The sequence below is a fragment of the Schistocerca serialis genome, chromosome 1 (assembly GCF_023864345.2).
Source record: "Schistocerca serialis cubense isolate TAMUIC-IGC-003099 chromosome 1, iqSchSeri2.2, whole genome shotgun sequence".
Taxonomy (NCBI): domain Eukaryota; kingdom Metazoa; phylum Arthropoda; class Insecta; order Orthoptera; family Acrididae; genus Schistocerca; species Schistocerca serialis.
Window position 1 is genome coordinate 659,162,117 of NC_064638.1, and position 24,421 is coordinate 659,186,537.

Consider the following 24,421-nt stretch of genomic DNA (forward strand, 5'->3'; position numbering starts at 1 on the left):
GTGACTGAACCCAACTAATTGTAAGGTTTAAAAAAAAAAAAAAAAAAAACTCGCCATTTGAAGCTATGTATTGTGAGACCACCATAGTGATCTTAGTGATCTGATGTCATGTATCATGCACAGCTCATCAAGATTAGCACATAAAAATCTACTGTTCTAATCATTAAAGGCTTGTTTAAAGAGTTTGGTGAATGGTATAAATCAGAAGGCAAAATGTAATACCTTTACTTCCCTTCAAATTAATCTCTATCAGCTATAGTGCTTCTTGATGTCAGTGAAGGCCTCTACAAGAAGTTGTTGAAGCACTTTTATCAAATATCTTTTGATGTCTGTTGAAATGTGGTGCAGAGAGCTATGCATTGAACCATAATTATTACCTAACAAACTCTATATCAAAATGGTGGCTTCCAGATTGTAACCCCAAGAATAATGGTTTACAGAAATGGTGAACCTTAATGATGTATGTCAATAAAATATTTATCAGTCATCATGTATGTTGCCATTTCCTCATCAGTCCATTTGTGCATCACCAATTGGAAACATATATTCCACTTTTTATAAAATCTAGTGAATGGTGGTATTAATACTGTCCTTCCCAACCCCAGTTTCTCAGATGTCTGTATCACAGATAAAACTTTGTCTCAGCATTTGTTAAATGTGTTCATTGTTGATATTCTTTGGGATCACCAGCCCAGACCTAAAACATCCTCAAAAATTTGCCCTCATTTGTATCCCCATGTGATGCTTCAGTGACATTAGATGCTTCAGTGGCGAAAACCCTGACACTTCCCAATTCAGCATGTTCAGCACTTCACAATCAGAGATAGTTTTATGGTGTTTTCCATTATCTAGGAGACAAGCATAAGTAGGCAGTTACCATGGTCATATTATCATATATTAGTTGTTAGTTGGCCTGGAAATGGATTAGTCAGTATGTTTGGATTATTGTTTGCTTTATTATTGTTTGACTTTAAGTGAGTAGTTGATTTAGTCGTCCATGGGTGATTTTACAATGAGAATGAGTAAATCAACTGTACAAAACTGAAACACAGTACATAAAATTCTACACCTGAACTTAATATGTATAAGTATGTAAATAAATGCCATAAATACAGATATATCAATATAATGATTAACAAGTAATTGAGAATATGATTATTTATGTATTTCTTAGCCACAGAAAGATATATTGGTATACTCTGAGAACTGGAATCATTTGTTTACTCTTTTTATCATATGGAAGATTGTTATAAAATGGATCCTTATCAAATAGACTCAACCACTTGCTTTGTATATGGTAGTTTATACTATTTCTATAACGATGCACTCCTTTGTTTGATAAGGCAGTGCAATGTGTTTTCAAATACAGAATTTTTCATGTATCTACCATGATAGGACAATTAATATGCGTAGTTCCTTGAAGTTTTCTGTACAGAATTGTATTGAGGACATTTATTTCAATACGTCTAATGATTTTCTTCTGCAGCCTAACCATCATTTTCACATTAGCAACATTTCCCAAGATCACTATACAGGACATCATGTGTGAATATGAGTCCACAGCATATTATAATAATTTTCCTCTATTTACTATCTTTCTTATTAAGAATGTCTTTGTAATTCTTTCTTGGCCTCTTGATCTGTACATATACAGCAATCTACATGAAGCTTCTAATCCCTAGTATTTAATTTCTTAGTGAAACTAAAGCTAAGGAAAGTAATCCAAACACCTAAGGAAAAACACAATGATAAGAAGACAGCAACATCAGAAACCAAAATAAAAATAATATGGGATATAGTGAAACCAGATACAAGTAGAACTTGAAACAAATGTAATTATCCATAGCTAATTAAACAAATCACGTTGTCTGACAAAGAAGAAGCACTTCTATCATTCATTAGCACAGAAGATGAATGAAGAGGGAGGTAAAGATTCATCTCAAAACTAGATATATTAGCATTAAAGTAGAAACAGTAAGTGTTGAAAATAACTGTTGAAATATCTTTCAGAAACTAGAAAAGAATGCATTATATCAAATTCGAAAGACACACACACACACACACACACACACACACACACACACACACAAACACAACTCCACACATGATTTGTCAGGCAACTGAAACCACACTGCGAGCAGCAGCACCAGTGCATCACGGGAGTGGCGACTGGGTGGGGATAAGGAGGAGACTGCGGCAGGGAGGGGGAGGGATAGTATGGTAGGGGCAGTGGACAGTAAAGTGCTGCAGATTAGACAGATCGCAGTGGAGAGAGGGGGAGGGTGTAGCGGAAAAGAAGAAAGACTGAGTGTGATGGTGGAATGACAGTTGTCTAGCGCTGGAATGGGAACAGGGAAGGGGCTGGATGGGTGAGGACAGTGAAGGTTGAGGCCAGGAGGGATACAGGAAAGTAGGATGTATTGCAGGGAAAGTTCCCACCTGTGCAATTCAGAATTCTGAATTCAAACCTAACAAAGGTTAAGGCCAGGAGCTTTATGGGAAAGTGGTATGTATTGCAGGGAAAGTTCCCATCTGCACAATTCAGAATTCTGAATTCGTTAGTCACTGTCATCACCCATCCAGCCCCTTCCCTGTTCCCATTCCATCACTACTCAGCCATCATTCCACCATCACACCCAGTCTTTCTTCTTTTCTGCTACTTCTCCCCCCCTCCTCCCCCCCCCCCCCCTCCCCTCTTCACCACTGCAGTCTTTCTAATCTGCAGCACTTCATTGTTCGTCACCCCCACCATACTATCCCTCCCCCCTCCCTGCCCCAGCTTCCTTCTTACCCCCACCCAGACGCCACTCCCATCATGCACTGGTGCTGGTGCTCGCAGTGTGGTTTCAGTTGCCTGAAGCTGCAGTTGTGTGTGTGAGTTGCGTTTGCATGCGTGTGTGTGTGTGTGTGATTAAAAAAATCTGCTCACGAAGTGGTGACATAGGAGCACACACACAAAACCATTTAACTTTCACAAACTTTTGGAACCAATGGCTCCTTCTTCTGGCAGAAGAGTTGAAGGGGAAGGAAGAGAGATGAAGAAAAGGTCTGGAAAGGTTTAGAAAGGGGCACAGTTTAGAAAAGTCACCCAGAATCCTCGATCAGGGGAGACTTTCCGGATGGAATGAGAAGGACAGGCTGATTGTTGGGGACTGCACCACATGAGATTTGAAATCCTGAGAGCTTAAAGGTGCAAAACAAGGTAATATGCAAGACAGAGATTATTACTAAAACATCATGTATGAATTAATAAGAGTGAAAAGCTAAGTGTATTGTATATAACAGAGATGGGGGGGGGGGGGGGGGGGGGGTTGGCAAAAAAACACAAGTCAGAAAATGAAAGATGTGGAAAACTCAAATGGAATGGAGAAAGGAGTAGTTACTGTGAATAAATGCTGAGACAGAAGGAATTAACATAAATGAAGGCCAGGTGGGTGGTGGGAACTAAGGACATGTTGTAGTGTTAGTTCCCATCTGCGGAGTTCTGAGAAACTGGTGTCTGCGGGAAGAATCCAGATGGCATGTGTGGTGAAACGCACTGAGGTCGTGACTGTCGTGTTGTACAGTGCCTGTCCCCATTCATCCTGACTGATGGGATCTACCACTTGGTCAGTAGATTTTTTTTTTAGTCCCTACCATTTACATTACTTTATGGGTATAGCAACACTGCAACTAAACGTCCATAAAAACACATTTTTATTTATACTACAAGACTTTCACCAGTGGCAAAGCTTCAGTGTGCATACCACACATACATTGTGCACATCTCCTCCTCTCCCCTCTCCTTGTCCATCTCCTCCTCCTCCTCCTCTCTCTCTATTTACATCTCTTTCTTCCCCCACCTCTCATTTCATCTCCTCCCCGTCTTTCTGTCCATATCCTCCTACCCATCACCTCCTCCCTTCTCTCTATTCACTTCTTCCTCCCTCCCTGTCTCTATCCACCTCCTCCTCCTCCTCTTCCTTTTCCACCTGATCCTTCCCCTCTTTGTGTTCATCTCCTCCTCCCTCTTCCCTCTGTCCATCTCCTCCTCTCACTCTCTTGCTCCACCCCTCTTCACTACTTCCTCTGTCTATCTCCTCCTCATCACTTTCTCTGTACATCACCACCTCCTTCTCTCTCTCTCTCTCTCTCTCTCTCTCTGTGTCTATCTCTTCATCCCCCGTCTCTGACCATCTCCTCCTGTCTCTTCTCTCTCTACCCATCCCATCTTCCCCTTTTCTATCGATCTCATTTCATTTGCCCATCTCCTACTCCCAATACCTGCCCTCTCCTTCTCTCCACTTTTGCAGTTCATCTAATCTGCTCCCCTTTCCCTTCTCAGCTGTGCTCATCAATATGTGTAACCCCTGGAATGCATTCCAATACTACCAGCACAACATGCTAGTTGTGAAGGACAGCCTTGGTGTCAGGCATTACCAATGCTTTTCACCATCACTCCTTCCCCTGTGGGAGCTACGTGTTTCCTATCCATAAAGTAATCATTTTTAGACAATAAGCACCCCATGAACCATGGACCTTGCCATTGGTGGGGAGGCTTGCGTGCCTCAGCGATACAGATAGCCGTGCCGTAGGTACAAACACAACGGAGGGGTATCTGTTGAGAGGCCAGACAAACGTGTGGTTCCTGAAGAGGGGCAGCAGCCTTTTCAGTAGTTGCAAGGGCAACAGTCTGGATGATTGACTGATCTGGCCTTATAACACTAACCAAAACGGACTTGCTGTGCTGGTACTGCGAACGGCTGAAAGCAAGGGGAAACTACAGCCGTAATTTTTCCCGAGGGCATGCAGCTTTACTGTATGATTAAATGATGATGGCGTCCTCTTGGGTAAAATATTCCGGAGGTAAAATAGTCCCCCATTCCGATCTCCGGGCGGGGACTACTCAAGAGGATGTCGTTATCAGGAGAAAGAAAGCTGGCGTTCTACGGATCGGAGCGTGGAATGTCAGATCCCTTAATAGGGTAGGTAGGTTAGAAAATTTAAAAAGGGAAATGGATAGGTTAAAGTTAGATATAGTGGAAATTAGTGAAGTTCGGTGGCAGGAGGAACAAGACTTCTGGTCAGGTGACTACAGGGTTATCAACACAAAGTCAAATAGGGGTAATGCAGGATTAGGTTTAATAATGAATAGGAAAATAGGAGTGCGGGTAAGCTACTACAAACAGCATAGTGAACGCATTATTGTGGCCAAGATAGACACGAAGCCCACACCTACCACAGTAGTACAAGTTTATATGCCAACTAGCTCTGCAGATGACGAAGAAATTGAAGAAATGTATGAGGAAATAAAAGAAATTATTCAGATAGTGAAGGGAGACGAAAATTTAATAGTCATGGGTGACTGGAATTCGATAGTAGGAAAAGGGAGAGAAGGAAACGTAGTAGGTGAATATGGATTGGGGCTAAGAAATGAAAGAGGAAGCCGCCTTGTAGAATTTTGCACAGAGCACAACTTAATCGTAGCTAACACTTGGTTTAAGAATCATGATAGAAGGTTGTATATATGGAAGAACCCTGGGGATACTAAAAGGTATCAGATAGATTATATAATGTTAAGACAGAGATTTAGGAACCAGATTTTAAATTGTAAGACATTTCCAGGGGCAGATGTGGACTCTGACCACAATCTATTGGTTATGACGTGTAGATTAAAACTGAAGAAACTGCAAAAAGGTGGGAATTTAAGGAGATGGGACCTGGATAAACTAAAAGAACCAGAGGTTGTACAGAGTTTCAGGGAGAGCATAAGGGAACAATTGACAGGAATGGGGGAAAGAAATACAGTAGAAGAGGAATGGGTAGCTTTGAGGGATGAAGTAGTGAAGGCAGCAGAGGATCAAATAGGTAAAAAGACAAGGGCTAGTAGAAATCCTTGGGTAACAGAAGAAATATTGAATTTATTTGATGAAAGGAGAAAATATAAAAATGCAGTAAATGAAGCACGCAAAAAGGAATACAAACGTCTCAAAAATGAGATCGACAGGAAGTGCAAAATGGCTAAGCAGGGATGGCTAGAGGACAAATGTAAGGATGTAGAGGCTTATCTCACTAGGGGTAAGATAGGTACTGCCTACAGGAAAATTAAAGAGACCTTTGGAGATAAGAGAACCACTTGTATGAACATCAAGAGCTCAGATGGAAACCCAGTTCTAAGCAAAGAAGGGAAAGCAGAAAGGTGGAAAGAGTATATAGAGGGTCTATACAAGAGCGATGTACTTGAGGACAATATTATGGAAATGGAAGAGGATGTAGATGAAGATGAAATGGGAGATACGATACTGCATGAAGAGTTTGACAGAGCACTGAAAGACCTGAGTTGAAACAAGGCCCCCGGAGTAGACAACATTCCATTGGAACTACTGACGGCCTTGGGAGAGCCAATCCTGACAAAACTCTACCATCTGGTGAGCAAGATGTATGAAACAGGTGAAATACCCTCAGACTTCAAGAAGAATATAATAATTCCAATCCCAAAGAAAGCAGGTGTTGACTGATGTGAAAATTACCGTACAATCAGTTTAATAAGCCACAGCTGCAAAATACTAACACGAATTCTTTACAGACGAATGGAAAAACTAGTAGAAGCCGGCCTCGGGGAAGATCAGTTTCGATTCCGTAGAAATACTGGAACACGTGAGGCAATACTGACCTTACGACTTATCTTAGAAGAAAGATTAAGGAAAGGCATACCTACATTTCTAGCATTTGTAGACTTAGAGAAAGCTTTTGACAATGTTGACTGGAATACTCTCTTTCAAATTCTAAAGGTGACAGGGGTAAAATACATTGAGCGAAAGGCTATTTACAATTTGTACAGAAACCAGATGGCAGTTATAAGAGTCGAGGGACATGAAAGGGAAGCAGCGGTTGGGAAGGGAGTAAGACAGGGTTGTAGCCTCTCCCCGATGTTATTCAATCTGTATATTGAGCAAGCTTAAAGGAAACAAAAAAAAATTCGGAGTAGGTATTAAAATCCATGGAGAAGAAGTAAAAACTTTGAGGTTCGCCGATGACACTGTAATTCTCTCAGAGACAGCAAAGGACTTTGAAGAGCAGTTGAACGGAATGGATGGTGTCTTGAAGGGAGGATATAAGATGAACATCAACAAAAGCAAAACGAGGATAATGGAATGTAGTCAAATTAAGTCGGGTGATGCTGAGGGAATTAGATTAGGAAATGAGACACTTAAAGTGGTAAAGAAGTTTTGCTATTTAGGGAGCAAAATAACTGATGATGGTCGAAGTAGAGAGGATATAAAATGTAGACTGTCAATGGCAAGGAAATCGTTTCTGAAGAAGAGAAATTTGTTAACATCGAGTATAGATTTAAGTGTCAGGAAGTCATTTCTGAAAGTATTTGTATGGAGTGTAGCCATGTATGGAAGTGAAACATGGGCGGTAAATAGTTTGGACAAGAAGAGAATAGAAGCTTTCGAAATGTGGTGCTACAGAAGAATGCTGAAGATTAGATGAGTAGATCACATAACTAATGTGGAAGTATTGAATAGGATTGGGGAGAAGAGAAGTTTGTGGCACAACTTGACCAGAAGAAGGGATTGGTTGGTAGGACATGTTCTGAGGCATCAAGGGATCACCAATTTAGTATTGGAGGGCATCATGGAGGGTAAAAATCGTAGGGGGAGACCAAGAGATGAATACACTAAGCAGATTCAGAAGGATGTAGGTTGCAGTAGGTACTGGGAGATGAAGAAGCTTGCACAGGATAGAGCAGCATGGAGAGCTGCATCAAACCAGTCTCAGGACTGAAGACCACAACAACAACAACAAGCACTATGTGTACCAAATAGGGTTAAAAATTGATGTAGTGGTTTAGGAGAGGTGTGGAACATATGTACATACATGCACCCACATACATCCACTGTCATAAACATACAGTATAACCCTACTTTTATGTTCCTGGAATTAACATTTTCCTGCTGTTTAAGAAACTTTTTTATCGTTCTCGTCAAATTTCCTATGTCCACAATGTTAATTTGCACCCGATTTTGTGTCAACATTTTATAATTTTCCCGTGATTTACACATTATGAAAAAATGTTCATGTAGAAAAAAACACTCTGGCATGATGTTGGCTGTCCAATAGTGTTTACAAATATTATGTGGTTAAGGTTTTTGACACCAGTCCACTCTGCTCAGTAGATTTGAACTGGTAAACATGTAAAAGTTGGAACAATTCGTGCCCTATCTCCCGCCACTGCCAACCCCTACTTGGCATGGTGGCTGATGGTTCGTGGCTAGGTTCGTTCGAATAAAGATATCATAAGAAATCACAACCATTTCCAAACTGTTTCTGGCGCGCAAATGCGGTTTCGTGGTTGTTGTGATCATTGTGACACCTTTTTTTTATCCTGTTTCGGTGTTTGGCCACATGTAGCGCTATATTCACTTTTCTTTGCTCAAATATTATTAGTTTAAACACAGCTTTGTTTACATTTTTTTTTTTTTTTTTTTTCATGTTGAGCAAAACGTGTTTCAAGAGTTTCTTCTCATTGTCAAGTTCAGTATTTACATATGTATTTTTTGTGATGTTACACAAACAAATAATGTGAGTGATAGTTTGCATGTGTGTGGTTCTCCACGTAACTGAAGTGGCACAGTACCTGATAACCCCAAAAAGACGACTACAATGCAAGAGACACAGAATAACACATTCAAACACCACACAAAATGCTTTTTTACATATTTGCATTTGACAGCAAGAAACAATTCTCAAAAAATGTCATGCTAAGCATAAAAAATACGTAACTAGTGCAGTATTTCATTATTTAAGTAATGACTGACAGCTGCAGAATTTCAAAAACATTGATCATGACCTATGAAATTGAATCAAACCTTCTACTTTCCAGCCAGTTATCACTTCCAGTTACATCAGTGGTTTTTATTGGATAATAAACCTTTATTAAATAATAAACAAGTCTCTGACAAGTATTTTGATGCCTGTTATGTACGTATATCACAAATAAAGTGCGAAAATGCAAGGGGGAATCCTATACATAACTTTCACTGCTTAAAACGTTATTTGCCACATTTTACACCTCTTTTTGAAGTCCCTTGAAAAGTGTAAAAGCGGGGTTTCTCTGTATTAGCTAAATAACTTGCTTGCATAGACATTTTTTTATTCCAGTCATCTTCTCCCCACTCTGTCCGTTTTCTCTTCCCATTTTTAGGCCTCCCCCTGTCTTATCTGTCTCCTCCTACCCCTCTCTTTCTATATCCACTCACTCACCTCTCTCTTCCCATCTACTCCTTCCCCCTCTCCATCCTTCCCCACCTCCCCCTGTTCTCTGTCTGTTATATATTGCACAGTTGCATATATCTCTCCCTCCCCCTTATCTCTTTGTCTATCTCCTCCTCCCCCTTTCTCTTCCCATGTCTAGCTCCTCCATCTTTGGTTTCATCTCCTCTGCTGCCCACTCACTGTCCGTCTCCTCCTCCCCCCTCTTTCTGTCCATCTCCTACTCCACCCCTCTGACTGTCCATTTCCTTCTCTCCCCTCCGTCAGCCCACCCCCTTGTCATCATATCTGTCCATCTCTTCCACTCCCCTCTCTCTGTTGATCTACTCCTTCCACATCTCTCTGTCTCTTTGCTCCCTGCTCTCTCTATCCATAATCTTCTTCCCTCTATATGCCTATCCAACTTCTCCTCCACCTCTTTCGGTCCATCCCATCCTCACAGCTCTGTCCTTCATCTCCTCCCCATTCTCTCTGTCCATCTTTTCCTTCCCCCTTTCAGTAACTATTTCTTCCTCCCTTTCGAGCCATCTTCTTCTCCTACCCTCTTTTTCCATCTCTTCCTTCTCAAACGCACTGTCCATCTCCTCCTGCTTCTCTGTGTGTCTGTCCATCTCCTTCTCCCTCTCTCAGGATATTTACTGCTTTGCAACAACAATGTATAAACACTGTTGATAACAATGCCTCTGAACATGACTCACAGCAGCCCCACTGCACCAACCACCTAGGTACAGCTGAACCAGACTTGACACCTGACCAACACTGAGTGTCAGGTTCAGCTCTGTCACCAGGGATGATGACCTTCAGCCAACTACATCAAACATTTGCACAACTGGTAGCCATGCCTTGTGCAATGATATTCCTGTGCAAGGATGATTATGCTAGTTCTTAACACAGTTTGGCAAAGTGGCACACAATTGCTGGCCACTGTGTGATTACCCAAAAGAAAAGTGTATTCTGTGATAGTTCAACCAGATCACAGCAATCATTCAAGTCATCTCTCCTTGCAATACATCAATGAAACATCTTACCTGCCCCCTCTTCAGCAGAGTGGCAGACTCTGCATTTTTTACCATATATATAGACAATATTTTCTCATTGACATAGGTTTGAACATGAGTACCTCACCCCACCTGAACACTTTTGGGCATTTTCCAGCAATGAGTGTCAGACTTTCCACCCAGTTCTGCACAGCAAATGACTCCTCTATTACCATCTATGGATATGCATCTCGTACCTTAGATCTCAGCTTCAGGGTGTTGTTTTCTTGGAACTTTCTCATTGCAAATCTCATTGAACCAGTGCTCAGCACTGAGATCCTCTATCACTTCCCTCTATTGCTGGATTTAGCATGTGGCACACCACAACATCAAGACAACTGTCACTCCATTCCTGGCGTCATCAGTTAGGGTCCCCCACCACCACAGCAGTGTTCTCCTACCTCTCTCTTGTAAGGCACACAGTGTCAAGTCATGAATGATAAAACTCAGTGATATCAACATGACTCCCTTACATCACTGGCCCAACTGCAACGATTCTAACTACGTTACTTCAACACCATGTTAGAGTGGACCGTGACAACCTCAATGTGGCCCACTCCCATAGTAGTGTTTTGATGTGATGAGAAGTTGAGCAAAACATGAAGTGAATGTCACCCCCAAGCGATGGCTGGACGTACTCGTACCTCCTCGCCCCACCAGATGTGCTACTCGAAGGCTAGTAGAATGCGGCCCGTCAAAAAACCAAAAATTAGGCATGTTCTAAGGATATCCCAAGCCAACAATGAAGGCTATAGCAGAGTCAAAGGTGATATCATCTCAAAAATTATGAAAGAAAATGAGGTAGATGACTGGCACTTCAAGCAACACATACCGATGAGAGTTCAACTTATCAACTTAAAGTGCAAGGGTTTACCACAGTTGGCTCCAAAGGCCATGAAAAGCATGGAATTGCAACACTTATTAAAAATGAGCTATTGAATAACACTACAGAGTTTCCCATGCCCACTGACTTTGCCATAGGGATAAAAGTAAATGACTTAGTGATAGTCAACGTGTACAAACCTCCATGCAAAAATTGGACATCTCCATTCTTTCAGATTTAAGCCACCTAGCAGTATATATTGGGGTTTCAGTTCTCACCATTTCAGATGGGGATAACACTCCTGTGATGACCAAGGTCTCCAGCTAGCAGATTGGGCTGATGTCAACAATATCCATCTCATATATGATGCTAAGGACAAGGCTACATTTACATCGAATGCATGGAAAACTTTAACTTCATCAGTACTCTGTTTTGTGATGACCAGTAATGATGGGATCCCAATGCAAGCAAATCAAACTGTTTTGACATGACTGCTGAAAAGCCATCACTCACCAGTCATTGTGGAGATTGGCCTGCAGTTACGTCATAGACAGCCTACCAATCCCCCGTTGGAACCTTTGTGAGGCACAATGGGACAAATTCCAATCTCACATGGAACAAACTGTGACCAGAATTCCTCCAATTCTGATAAACTATGAAAGGTTTACCAAACTGCTGCTGCTAGCAGCCAAAGAAACTAACCCATGTGGAGCTAGAAGAGAATACATTCCAGGCTTTACCAATCAAAGTGAACCTCTTCTTCAGAAACACAACAACACTGGAAATCCCCAGACTGCAGACTCACTGACCAAGCTTCTTGACAAAGAATGAAGGAAACATTGGCATAAGCTAGTGAGCAGCTTGACTTCACCCATTCCAGCCGTAAAAGTTGGGGCCTTCTCAGAAAATTAGGAGAAGTTGTACCTCCTAGATCCAAACAGAGTGCTGTTAACCCTAATAAAATAAGCTCAGTTATACCTGAAATCTCCAAGATCCATTGTCCCTGCATAACAGAAGAAGGACCTTAAAAAACTTGTGGCTGAAGCACTGAAGAACTGCACAGAACGGTCATACATTGTGAGCACTCTGTCTGAATAAGAGTTGATAACTGCAACAAATAACATCAAATCAAGGAAAGTGGCCAGACCTCATGGAATCCTACCGAAGTTTCTAAGGAACCTACATCCAAGAGCACACATATGGCTCTGCAAATTTTTCTCCACCATACTTGAGACTGGAAACATCCCAAACAAATGGAAGGAGTCAAAGATAATAGCTATCTTGAAGCCTGGAAAGGGTGAGAGAGATCCCAAGAGCTACAGACCTATCTCTCTGCTGTGTGTGATGTACAAACTTCTAGAGAAGATTCTTCTAAAGAGAGTGACCCACCTAACAGATGCAGCAATACCCGTGGTGCAAGCTGGTTTCAGGTTGAAGAGGAGTTGCTGTGATCAGGTCCTGGCACTAATCATGCATATTGAATGTGGTTTTCAGAACAAGAAAAAGACTGGTCTATTATTTATATCCTCTCAACTGCATACGACACAGTCATACGACACAGTATGGCCTAAAGGATTACTGTATAAGCTTGCTACAGTAGTCAAATGTAAGAAGTCATTAAAGCTCTTTTATAATATGCTATCCACAATGAAATACAGAGTATATCTTGATGGAAAAACAAGCAAAGCCCAAATCCTCAATAATGGACTGCCACAAGGCTCTGTGCTAGCTCCTTTAGTGTTTAATTTGTACATCTCTGATATGCCGGAACACAAATACGGAAGTTCATCTATGCCAATGATCTGGCTATTGCTTTTCATGGAGAATCATTTGAACAACTGGAATCAGGCCTAAATTCTGACTTGGTGCAGCTTTGTAACTGCTACAGGACCTTGCATCTAAACCTTAATGCATCAAAAACAGTGAGCACAGTGGTGGACCTGAATAACAAACAAGCAGACAGGAAGCTGCGTTTGAATGTAGTAGGCCAGAATATAAGACATGAAAAAGCACCAATATACCTGGGTGTTAAACTGGACCACAGCCTAACATTCAAAGAACACCTGCAGTATGTCTGTCAAAAACTCAGATGCAGAGTCAATATCATCCAGAAACTTGCAGGTTCTGTCTGGGGAAATAATACTACAACACTTCCCACTTCCTCCTTGGCTCTAGTTTAGAGTGTTGAAGAATACTATGCATCTCTATGGACCAACAGTTCGCATGTCAATAAAGTAGATGTTCACCTAAATGACATCTTGCGAACAATAACTGGAACAGTGAGACCTACCCCAACACCATGGCTCTCTGTGTTGGCAAACATTGAACCTCCCTCACTCTGCATACAACATGCAATCCAAAGAGAAATGCAAATAACTGCTGCTGACACCACATTCTCATTACAAGCTGATCTGCGTGGCTCGACACTAAGTCAAGAAATCCCTTCTGGACACACTCCTTGAACAATCAGGACACCATAGCAGAATGGAAACACCTATGGCAAGAAGCAAATGTTAACAATGGACACCTCATTAAGAACCTGGCTGGTCGTGTTCCTGGCCTCAATATCCCTCACAGAACCTGGGTAGCACTAAACAGAATGAGAACTGGTGTTGCACAGTGCAACAAGCTGATGGCCAAGTGGGGCTGTGACTGTGGTGAAATACAAATGATGCACGACATAATTGAGTGTGAAATTCATGGTTTTTGGGATGGTTCACTAGAGGATCTGCATAGACTCACAGACTGTGCCATTTCTTGGCTTTGTAATTTACGTGTTTCTGCTGTAATATGTATAACTAAATTTATAATGAATAATGTTTTGTTGCATTTGCATATTAATTAAGTTTCCCATGCTGAATGCATATAGTACCATAAGGCATCTGGCATATCGAATGCAAAATAAATAACAAGGTTGGAGTCATTACACCTTCAGGACAAAAACGAAACCATATGATGAAATATTGGTGTAGCTTGGATAAACTTACTGCAACACAATACCAATTTCATCCATTTTCTACTGTTAACCCATTAAGTACTAAGTTTTTTCTTCGATCTACACTTCTTTCTGTGTTTACTGGTTGACATAGAGATGAGGAAAAGGAATATAAAATTTAAAAAATATAATAATCTCGAAATAAATTATTTATTTTATTCGATCTCCAAATGGGGATTATGGCACATGCCACTCTCTTTTTACATTTTCTTTTATTTTTTGTGCCAGACAACAAAACAGTCCTCCCCCCCCCCCCCCCCCCCCCCCCCCCCCCCATTTTCACATTTTCTTTGTTTCCCCAGTATTGTGCATTCAATGACATGTCCGTGTCTATGTTCAATTGGAACAAGTGAAATGGATGATTTTGGGTACGATGGATGTCCTGCCCTTTTCGGATCAGAAGCAGCAGATGATGAACAGGATATACCCTTTCCACCATCCTCCAAAATTGAAGCAGTGGAATATTTTCATTTGAGAGGCAGTAGATGATGTGCATGTTGACTAACACTACACTTAATGCATCAGCGAACTATGGGAAGTACCATCTCTTACCTCGAATTCTCACACAACATTTCTGCACATTCCAGCCCAGTTTGTCCACACCTCACATATGACTGTTGTATTCTGAAATCATTCTTGGCTGTGGAACTTGCACTTTTTTGTTCTCAGCTTTGCTCCTTCTCTTCATTTGAGAGGCAGTAGATAATGTGCATGTTGACTAACACTACATCTAATGCATCAGTGAACTATTGGAAGTACCATCTCTTACCTCGAATTCTCACACAACATTTCTGCACATTCCAGCCCAGTTTGTCCACACCTCACATATGACTGTTGTATTCTGAAATCATTCTTGGCTGTGGAACTTGCACTTTTTTGTTCTCAGCTTTGCTCCTTCTCTTTACTCGGTTTATTGGATGCACTGTTTCATGGTTTGCAAGAGATTTACACAATTGTTATCTTTCCACATTGCTGCCATTATCTCTGTATTCTTGTCAAATCTATAATCATACACTCCTCTTCGTTTCTTCTTCATGCTGTTCTTAGATTCTATATGACAGTTATTCATTCAGTTCATAACGGCAGTTCCAGTTGCCCTTACTCTCAATTCGGAGAGCACTTTCATCAAACGGAATCTTGTGAAAAAGTTTTTGAAATACACACGTCAAAAAAAAGTTTTGCATCACCTTGGTTCCCAGAACTCCTGAAGACAGACATTGACTGTATCACAGACACAATCCCTTTGACTGTTCAGAGATGTCACTAAACCCACTCAAAGATGTAAACAACCATGCATGAGCAGTGCCTGTTAGACAAAGGGGGTCCAACAGCCGATCAGTTCCAGTCAACTGCTTGTGTTATCTGTAATACAACCATGCCTAAACTGTCAATACTGTGGTTCGATCACATCCGCATTGTTACTTTGTGTCAGGAAGGGTTCTCAACAAGGGAAGTGTCCAGGTGTCTCAGAGTGATCCAAAGCAGCATTGTTTGGACATAGAGGAGATACAGAGAGACAGGAACTGCCGATGACATGCCTCGCTCAGGCTGCCTAAGGGCTACTACTGCAGTGAATGACTGCTAACTACGAATTATGGCTCGGAGGAACCCTGACAGCAATGCCACCATGTTGAATGATGCTTTTCGTGCAGCCACAGGACATTGTGTTGTGACTCAAACTGTGCGCAATAGGCTGCATGATGTGCAACTACACTCCTGACATCCATGGTGAGGTCCATCTTTGCAACCACGATACCATGCAGCGCAGTAGAGATGGGCCCAACAACATGCCGAATGGACCACTCATGATTTGCGTCACGTTCTCTTCACTGATGAGTGTCGCATATGCCTTCAACCAGACAATTGTCAGAGATGTGTTTGGAGGCAACCCAGTCAGGCTGAACACCTTAGACACACTGTCAGCAAGTGCAGCGAGGTGGAGCTTCCCTGTTGTTTTGGTGTGGCATTATGTGGGGCCGATGTACGCTGCGGTTGGTAATGAAAGGTGCGGTAACGCCCTTATGATACGTGAATGCCATCCTCAGAATGATAGTGAACCATATCAACAGTGTACTGGCGAGGCATTCATCTACATGGATGACAAATCATGCACATCTTGTGATCTATGCCGAATCGCCATTGAGGAGTGGGACAGTCTGGACCAACAGTGCCTTGATGAACTTGTGGATAGTACGCCATGACGAATACAGGCATGCAGCAATGCAAGAGGACATGCTATTGGGTATTAGAGGTACCAGTGTGTACAGAAATCTGAACCGCCACCTCTAAAGGTCTCCCTGTATGGTGGTACAAGATGCAATGTTTGGTTTTCATGAGTAATAAAAAGGGCGGGAATGATGTTTATGTTGATCTCTATTCCAATTTCCTGTACAGGTTCCGTAACTCCCAGAACTGAGGTGATGCAAAACTTTTTTGATTTGTGTATATTTTGTGAATTTCAGGAGTCTGCAGAAAAGAAATCATATTCAACACAGCTGATCCGCCAGTCCTTCAATCTTTCTTCATAGACTGACATACAGTGACAGAAACCGCTTTGCGAACAGCACATGGCCCACTGTTTGAATCTAAATCTCACTGGTTTCCCACGAATGAAATATTTTAGGTAATGGTGTCTACAGTATTGTACCATTTGTTCATCAATGCTCAGGCTGTTGGAATAAACTTGAAATTTCATGAAATTATTATTCAGTAAATCCATCAACCACAAATTTTAAAAAGTTTATCGTTTTTGTCAGGTGGGGTTCTGTTCAGACATGTGTTATCATTGTAGTGGAGATGGCACTTTATTTCCAGATATCTGTTACAACTCATACACTGTCATAGACCTTATCTCAAAATCCTCATCTTCATTCCAGTATAGCTTTTCCTGTGGAAGAGCATGGTATCCAGTGAAGAGTAGTATACCTATGAACCTTTTTATGCATACATTGGATAGCTCAGAGCTGTGATTATTGTTCTGTGTAGTGTATTGGACACTTTCACTGACAAAGTTCATATACCTGTCCATCAAAATATTCTTCAAAGCACTCAACAGCGGATTTTCCTTTTAGTGCTGTTATGAAATTGGATTTTCACTTTTCAGTTCCTGCTGTATCAGGACAGATTTAGAGCAGATTGCATCATCTGTTGTCCAACTAGAAGTCACACAGATCCTCAATGGGAAATTCTGACTTTTTAACTGTTTGTGAGGCATATGGATTACTTGCTATGCTATAGCAGATAGCAGCAAGCAGTTAATAGTCCATGTGATTTCAATGTACTTTTTTTGGGGGGTGGGGAGGGATTCTGATAGGGAAACTGATTGGCAACTCTATTTGAAACCTACAATTTGATCTCAGTAATTAACTTTCAAACATGTGTGGATATAAGCAGTAGGGCTGTGACTGATAATGTTTTATTAGATGGAGATAAAAGCAGAAATGTATTTGTACATCCAGTAACTAATGCTCTCTCTGATCATGATGCACAGTTAGAATTAATAAAAGATAGTCACTTATAGTACAGACAGTCCTCAGTTAGAATAATTAATGACTCCAGAACAAACATTTTTAAGAATCGATAACAATATTAGGGAAGGAAAGTTGCTACTCACCATATAGCGGAGATGCTGATTCTTGATAGGCACAACAAAAAAATTCACACAATTATAGCTTTTGGCCATTAAGGCCTTTGTCAGCAATAGACACACACGTGCATACGCTCACACACACTCGCACACACACACACACACACACACACACACACACACACACACACACACACTTGCGCAAACACAACTTGCACACACGTCCACACGTCTGCTGTCTCAGACAACTGAAACCACACTGCGAGCAGCAGCATCAGTGCATGATGGCAGTGGCGACTGGCTGGGGTAAGGAGGCGGCTGGGGCAGGGAGGGGGAGGAATAGTACGGTGGGGATGGCGGACAGTGAAGTGCTGCAGTTTAGACGGAGGGTAGGAGAAAAGGTGGGTGGGGTTAGTCACTGTCCTCAACCATCCAGCCCCCTCCCTCTTGCCATTCCAGCACTACACAGCTGTCATTCCACCGCCACACCTAATCTTTTAATTTCTTTTTACTTCTCTCCTTTCCGCTACTTAACCCTCCCCCACCCCCTCCACCCACCCACTCACCTTCTCTCCTGCCCTCCGTCTAAGTGTCTAAACTGCAGCACTTCACTGGCCGCCACCCCCACCATACTATCCCTCCCCCTCCCCACCCTAGCCTCCTTACCCCACTGCCTTCATGCATTGGTGCTGTTGCTCACAGTGTGGTTTCAGTTGTCTGAGACAGCAGACGTGCGTGCAGGTTGCGTTTGCGTGGGTGTGTGTGTGCATGTGTGTATGTGTTGTTTATTGCCGACAAAGGCCTAAATGGCTATAATTGTGTGAATCTTATTGTTGTGCCTATTGTGACTCAGCATCTCCATTCTATGGTGAGTAGTAACTTCCCTAATATTGTTACATTCCATCCTGGATTTTCCATGGCTTGGTTTTTAAGAATCATTTAGAAGTGGTGACCTGGCATGAAATTTATAAAGAATCAAATGCTGACATAACATTTAATCTATTCCATGATAAATTCCTATCATTATTTGAAAATAGCTTTCCACATAAGCTAATCAGAAGGCATATTTAACAGCCACGTAAAAAAAATATGGTTCACTAAAGAGACTACGGTTACATTCAGCTATTTATACTATGAGGGTTATTGCAAATTTTGGTGATAAACATATGAGTAAACTAGCCTACTATGCCTATTTTCATTCACTGCTTTCAGATGGCATCATATTTTGGGATAATTCATCATTAAGAGAAAAAGTATTCATTGCACAAAACATGCAATCGGGATAATAGCTGGAGCCCACTCAAGATCACCTTGCAGATATTCATTTAAGGAACTTGGGATATTCTCAGTACCTTTGCAACACATATATCCATTTATGAAATTTGCTATTGGTAACCCATTCCAGTTCAAAAATAATAGCAAAGTGCATAATTACAACACTAGAACAAAGTATGATCTTCACCATTTTGGGTTAAATCTGACTTTAGCACAGAAAGGGGTGAATTATGCTGCCACATAAATCTTTTGTCATTTGCATGCCAAACAACATTTAAAATTCTGCCAAATGGCTCCTTCTGTTCGGTAAGAGAGAGAGAGAGAGAGAGAGAGAGAGAGAGAGAGAGAGAGAGAGAGAGAGAGAGAGAGAGAAAGTGTGTGTGTGTCTATATTCCATATCATTACAAAATGTATGGAACAAGTATTAATGTTATGTAACTAAGATATCATGTAAAAGGAAAAAAGGAATGCATTTGTTGGCAAGAAAAAGTAGAAAACCTGCAGCAGTTGCATACAACAAAAACTCCTCCAAATTACTAAAAACAGTTATTAAGAAATCAAGGAATGCAAACATTATGTCAGAAATCAGTAACTCTGGTATCATACTGGTTGACTGGTTTGTTGTTTAAAGGGACTAAACTACTAAGGTCATCAGTTCCTAGCAACAGACATAAGACTACAAGGAATGTAGTGATATGAGAGATAGCACAAACGGCCAAAGAACAGGATAACATCACTACATAATTAAATGGAAGAGCTATAAATAATGAGTCACAGATAGCAAATATATTAATAATCATTTCTTAAATATAGTAGAAAATGTAGGAACAAGGAGTTTAAGAGAAAAATCGGAGCAGTATGTTGAAGAAGCAACTCTCATAAAATTCAACCATATGAATGTACCAACAACTTCTTCTACTGAAATTAAGTAATTTATATATTCTCTCAAAACTTAAAGCTCATCTTGATTTAGTAAAAGAAGGTAGCATTTTGCATTTTTGCTGTATTGATTTTATTTTTCACAACTAGTTTCATCTTTCTAGACCAATCTCATGTTATTTTGTGTTTCTGCACAAAACAGAATGTATTATATTACCTCCATTACTAGAAATGTAAAGATGTGAATGTAAACACATCATATTTACCTGCAATGGAAATCTATAGCTTACATTCTGAAATATCTTTTTTTTTTTAAATTTATTATTTCTATTCATTTTTGTCCACAATTGCTGTCTTGGTCTGACAGCTTGACATTTACAAAGGTATGATATTGATCAAAGAGTAACATTAAACAGGGAATGAAGATGCTGACTTTTCAATGTGTAAGGCATGGTTTTCTAAGGCAGCTATATGTATTTAAAATATGTCTACACTCACATATTACATTTCTATTCATGGAGGCAATATAATATATTCTATTTTGTACACAATCACAAAATCACCTGAGAATGGCCTAGAAGACTGAAACTAGTTGTTAACAAATAAAATTAATATACAGAAAAAGTGGACTATGCCATATTCTTTTAATAAAATCATTGGTGTGGTACCCACTATCAAGAAAATCATCTGGATTTGATGGTATTTCCAACAGACTACTGAGAAAATATGGAAAAAGTCTATAAGAATGGTGATTGGAGAAATGTCAAGAACTACTGTACCATTTCATTACTGAAATTTTCCAAAATTTTTGAGAATTTGTATTTTAAGAATAGTATTCCAACTGAGCAAAAGTAATATCTTCAGTCAATCACAGTTTGGATTTCATAAGAGTTGCTCAATTGAGAATCTTTCATTCCTTAATTTTGGGATTACCCTCGTAGTACACATTAAGGTTACGTCAGATTCTTTTACTCACAGTCTGAATTATAATTTAGCATGTATTCAATTTGTAACATAGACATAGGTCTACATATCGTATATTACAGTAATTAGGGTTCTGTATCAATTACTATTTCTACTTAAAATCTTTTATATGCTGAATGTAATTGATATAAGTGTGTTATATATTACAGTACATCATCTTTCATAAGAATACCAGTTCAGCAACTATCATCTTGTATTTACAAAGTTACTGTTTACATCTAGAGTTTGTTTGTTGTTTTCAAAATTGAACAGATCATTTGGTAAGAATTTGTTAAGTACAAATACTACACTATTCTCATAAAGTTAATGCTAATTCATGTATGCTTTGTAATTTGTGTGTCACTGGCTATTCCTGACAATTGTACGAGTACTTGTGGAACAATTGCACTATTTGTTTTTGTGCTTTGATTGTTATTATAATCCATACATACTAATGTTGACATCACATCAGGATTTCCTTTGTTCTCAAGCCTATGCTGTAGACAGAAATCTGTCATATATTCCATGAAACAATAAGTTTATGTTGCAAACTAAGCTTGTAGTATCAGTATAGACTTTATGCTTGTTTCATTAAATCTGGGGTGACTGAAGACACTGCCTGAGCCTACATCACCATCTTCTTTATCTTTGCTTGTTTTATGCATGACATATGTAATACTGCCGATTTGCAGTTCTTTAACATTTAGTCAATTTTCAACATAGACCTAGGGCTACATATCATATATTCTGGACACCATGGGGCTACATTAATTAATAGTTTTATTTATAACCAGTTATATCCAAACTGCAAGTTGGATGAATACTGCACATGTTACTTTACACAATAACATTATTCATGAACTGTTGTCTTATATTTATGTAACCATTATTTACATTTAGTGTCTATTTGTGGGATTTTCAAATTGTATACAGTGTTTGGTGAAAGCAGTTTATTATCATCTATCACACTTCATCATGGCCTCTACCCATTTTGTAGCACAGTTCCCATCATTGACGAGAAGACCTGAATAAATTCTGAAGCACATTTTGTGAAATAGCCAACACTGCAACTCAGATTCAAGCTCTAAGATCCTGAAGATCCCTTAGGTTTTTTTTATGCCTCTGACTTCATGTATCCCTAGGCAGAGGTATCCAAGGGTGTCAAATCAGGTGAATGTGATGGTCACAGTCTTGTTGAACCTCACCCTATCCATCTGTTACTGAATCTTTGATTTAGGCCCTCTCTTAGTATGAGATGTAAATGAGGGAGAGCTCTGTTCAGTTTAAACACCACAATGTCAGCAAAGCCATTTTGATGACTCTGTGTTTCCAGAGATTGCTACTGCACTTCAAGGTAAATGTTTCCTGTAATTGTCTCTTCTGCAAAAAAAGAAAGTTTCAGTGACTGTAGTCTCTGTGAACCCAAGCAACACATTGGCTCTTGGTGTCTCTTTCCCATTCCAGGGTAGCATAAGGTAGCTTGTTATACCATATGTGACAGCTATGTTTGTTAACTTTACCACAGATGTGGAATGTGGCCTCATCAGTACACAAAATGTGATCCATGAGGTGCATAATCTTCATGGTCTAATTTCTCAAACATCTGAACATGGTATGTTTTTTTTTCTTAAGGGAAAGTTTAAAACTTCCAGAATCATTGATTTTGGCATATCTAACTCATTGCTTAAATGACACATTTAGATTTCTTTTGAGTGCTTCTCTGATTTGCCACACAGTCTCTTGTGGTACAGGAGGCCTCCCACCATATGATTCATCAGCAATGTTTTGACATTTGCAGTTTTTTGGAACTGATTGACAAATAACTTGATGCTTTCTCTTGTTGATGCCGGCTCATGAAATCTCCAAGTGAACTCATTTTGTACCTCAAGACTGCACCTCCACGTAAGATAAACCACACAATGAGGCTCTAACAGCAGCCACACATTCTTCTATGATAATCATTCTTCTTTATTATCCTGAAAAGGAGCAATAGGCTGATATTATCACAGAAATTTATTATAATTGTGTAGTATGTAAAAAATGCATCCATTATTAATTAGAAATGGAATGCGTGTTTATGACCACCTTGATTGAACAAATTGTGAGGGACAGACTGCCGTAAAATGAATGGTAAGTCGCATGCAGCCTGTTGGCCATAGACTGTGCATCCCTGCACTAGAGGGATATTTACATTAATTGTTTTCCTGCTTTGATTGTTAAACTTCCATATGTACCATACCATAGATGCCTCCTACATGTAACTGACAGTAAGGAAACAACCAGTATATATGCTGAATATCAGCAAAAGTTTCACTTATACTTGGCCAGTGCAAGGTGTAGTTTGATGTTACATGTATTGCATCATATTTTGCTTTTTGTAGCTTTTGCAACATTTATTGGATAGCATTGCTTTGAAGACCACTGTCATACATAAAGGCTATGTCTTCTGGTTTTCATATTGTACAGTGTAGTCCTATGTAATTTCATTAAGCTCTGGATATGTAATAGTACTAATTTTATAATGAAGATTTAAGAACAAAAGATTATTAATGTTAATTCTCTCTCTGTGAGATTATTAGTTTTGCTATAATATCGCACCATATGTAGATGACTTCTATCTGTCCAGCTTTATTTTATGTTATTTTTTATTTATTTTTATTATACAAATGTTAAAATTTTATGGCTATAGTTGCTAGTTATTGCCAGTTGTTTTAAATTACTATTTTAATATCTCTCTTTCTTTAATTGTAGTAATCCTCTTTACTGTACAGCCACCTGGCAGCATTTTTCATTGACCTATGAGCCAGAATAGACAGTATCAGTCAGTCTGTTTGCTACTTTGGTCCAGTTAACTTTGACTGACGCTGTGGTTGAGCATGATGGCTATGTCATGTCACATATGACAATGATGTTTGCACATATGTACACAGGACCAGCAAACTGCCTGCTATTTTGATCCATTTAACTTTGATTGACACTGTGGTTGGGCATGATGACTGTATCCCATGTAACATATGACAATGATATTCGTGCAGTGTTTCACATACCTATGCTTTAAATAAGGCTGTAAGGTATGTTTTTCATTGTAAATTTGTTTTCATGCTATTGACTTGAAACTAACTAACTAGCTTGTTTTATCTGTTAATTCATTACTTTTTATTTTCATACAGTATAATATGGTACCACACATTTTCAGTGGCATTAGTTACTTAACCTATTTATTATCTGTGTATATTTATTTTGTTTTACAGTGTCATTTCTTTAAAGATGTTAACACTGTAATGTATACACTCAATTTAGGCACCGTATGTTTTTATTCTGAAGTATTTCTGACTTGTAAACTTGTAGCAACTTTCAGATCTTAAGATGACTGTTCGAATGATAGAAACTAGTAATCAGCATTCTCTAAATTGTAATCTTGGCCAAATACAGGTTTTTAACAAACTCTGCAACAGACAATTTTGACTAATATTTCACTGTACATTTATTCCCTTGTGAAGTTTGTTGTAAATAATCCACTGTAGTTCAAAAGGAGCAGCGTTATACATTATTACAATACCAGTAGCAAAAATTACATTCATTATGCCACATAAAGTTTGTCTTTA

The 24,421-nt window shown here is 39.7% G+C and overlaps 1 protein-coding gene across 1 annotated transcript in view; it reads left to right on the forward strand.

Moving 5' to 3' along the window:
* The window catches only part of LOC126479317 (TBC1 domain family member 19), a 192,907-nt gene that overhangs the window by 73,824 nt on the left and 94,662 nt on the right, over positions 1 to 24,421 (forward strand). The window lies entirely within an intron of this gene.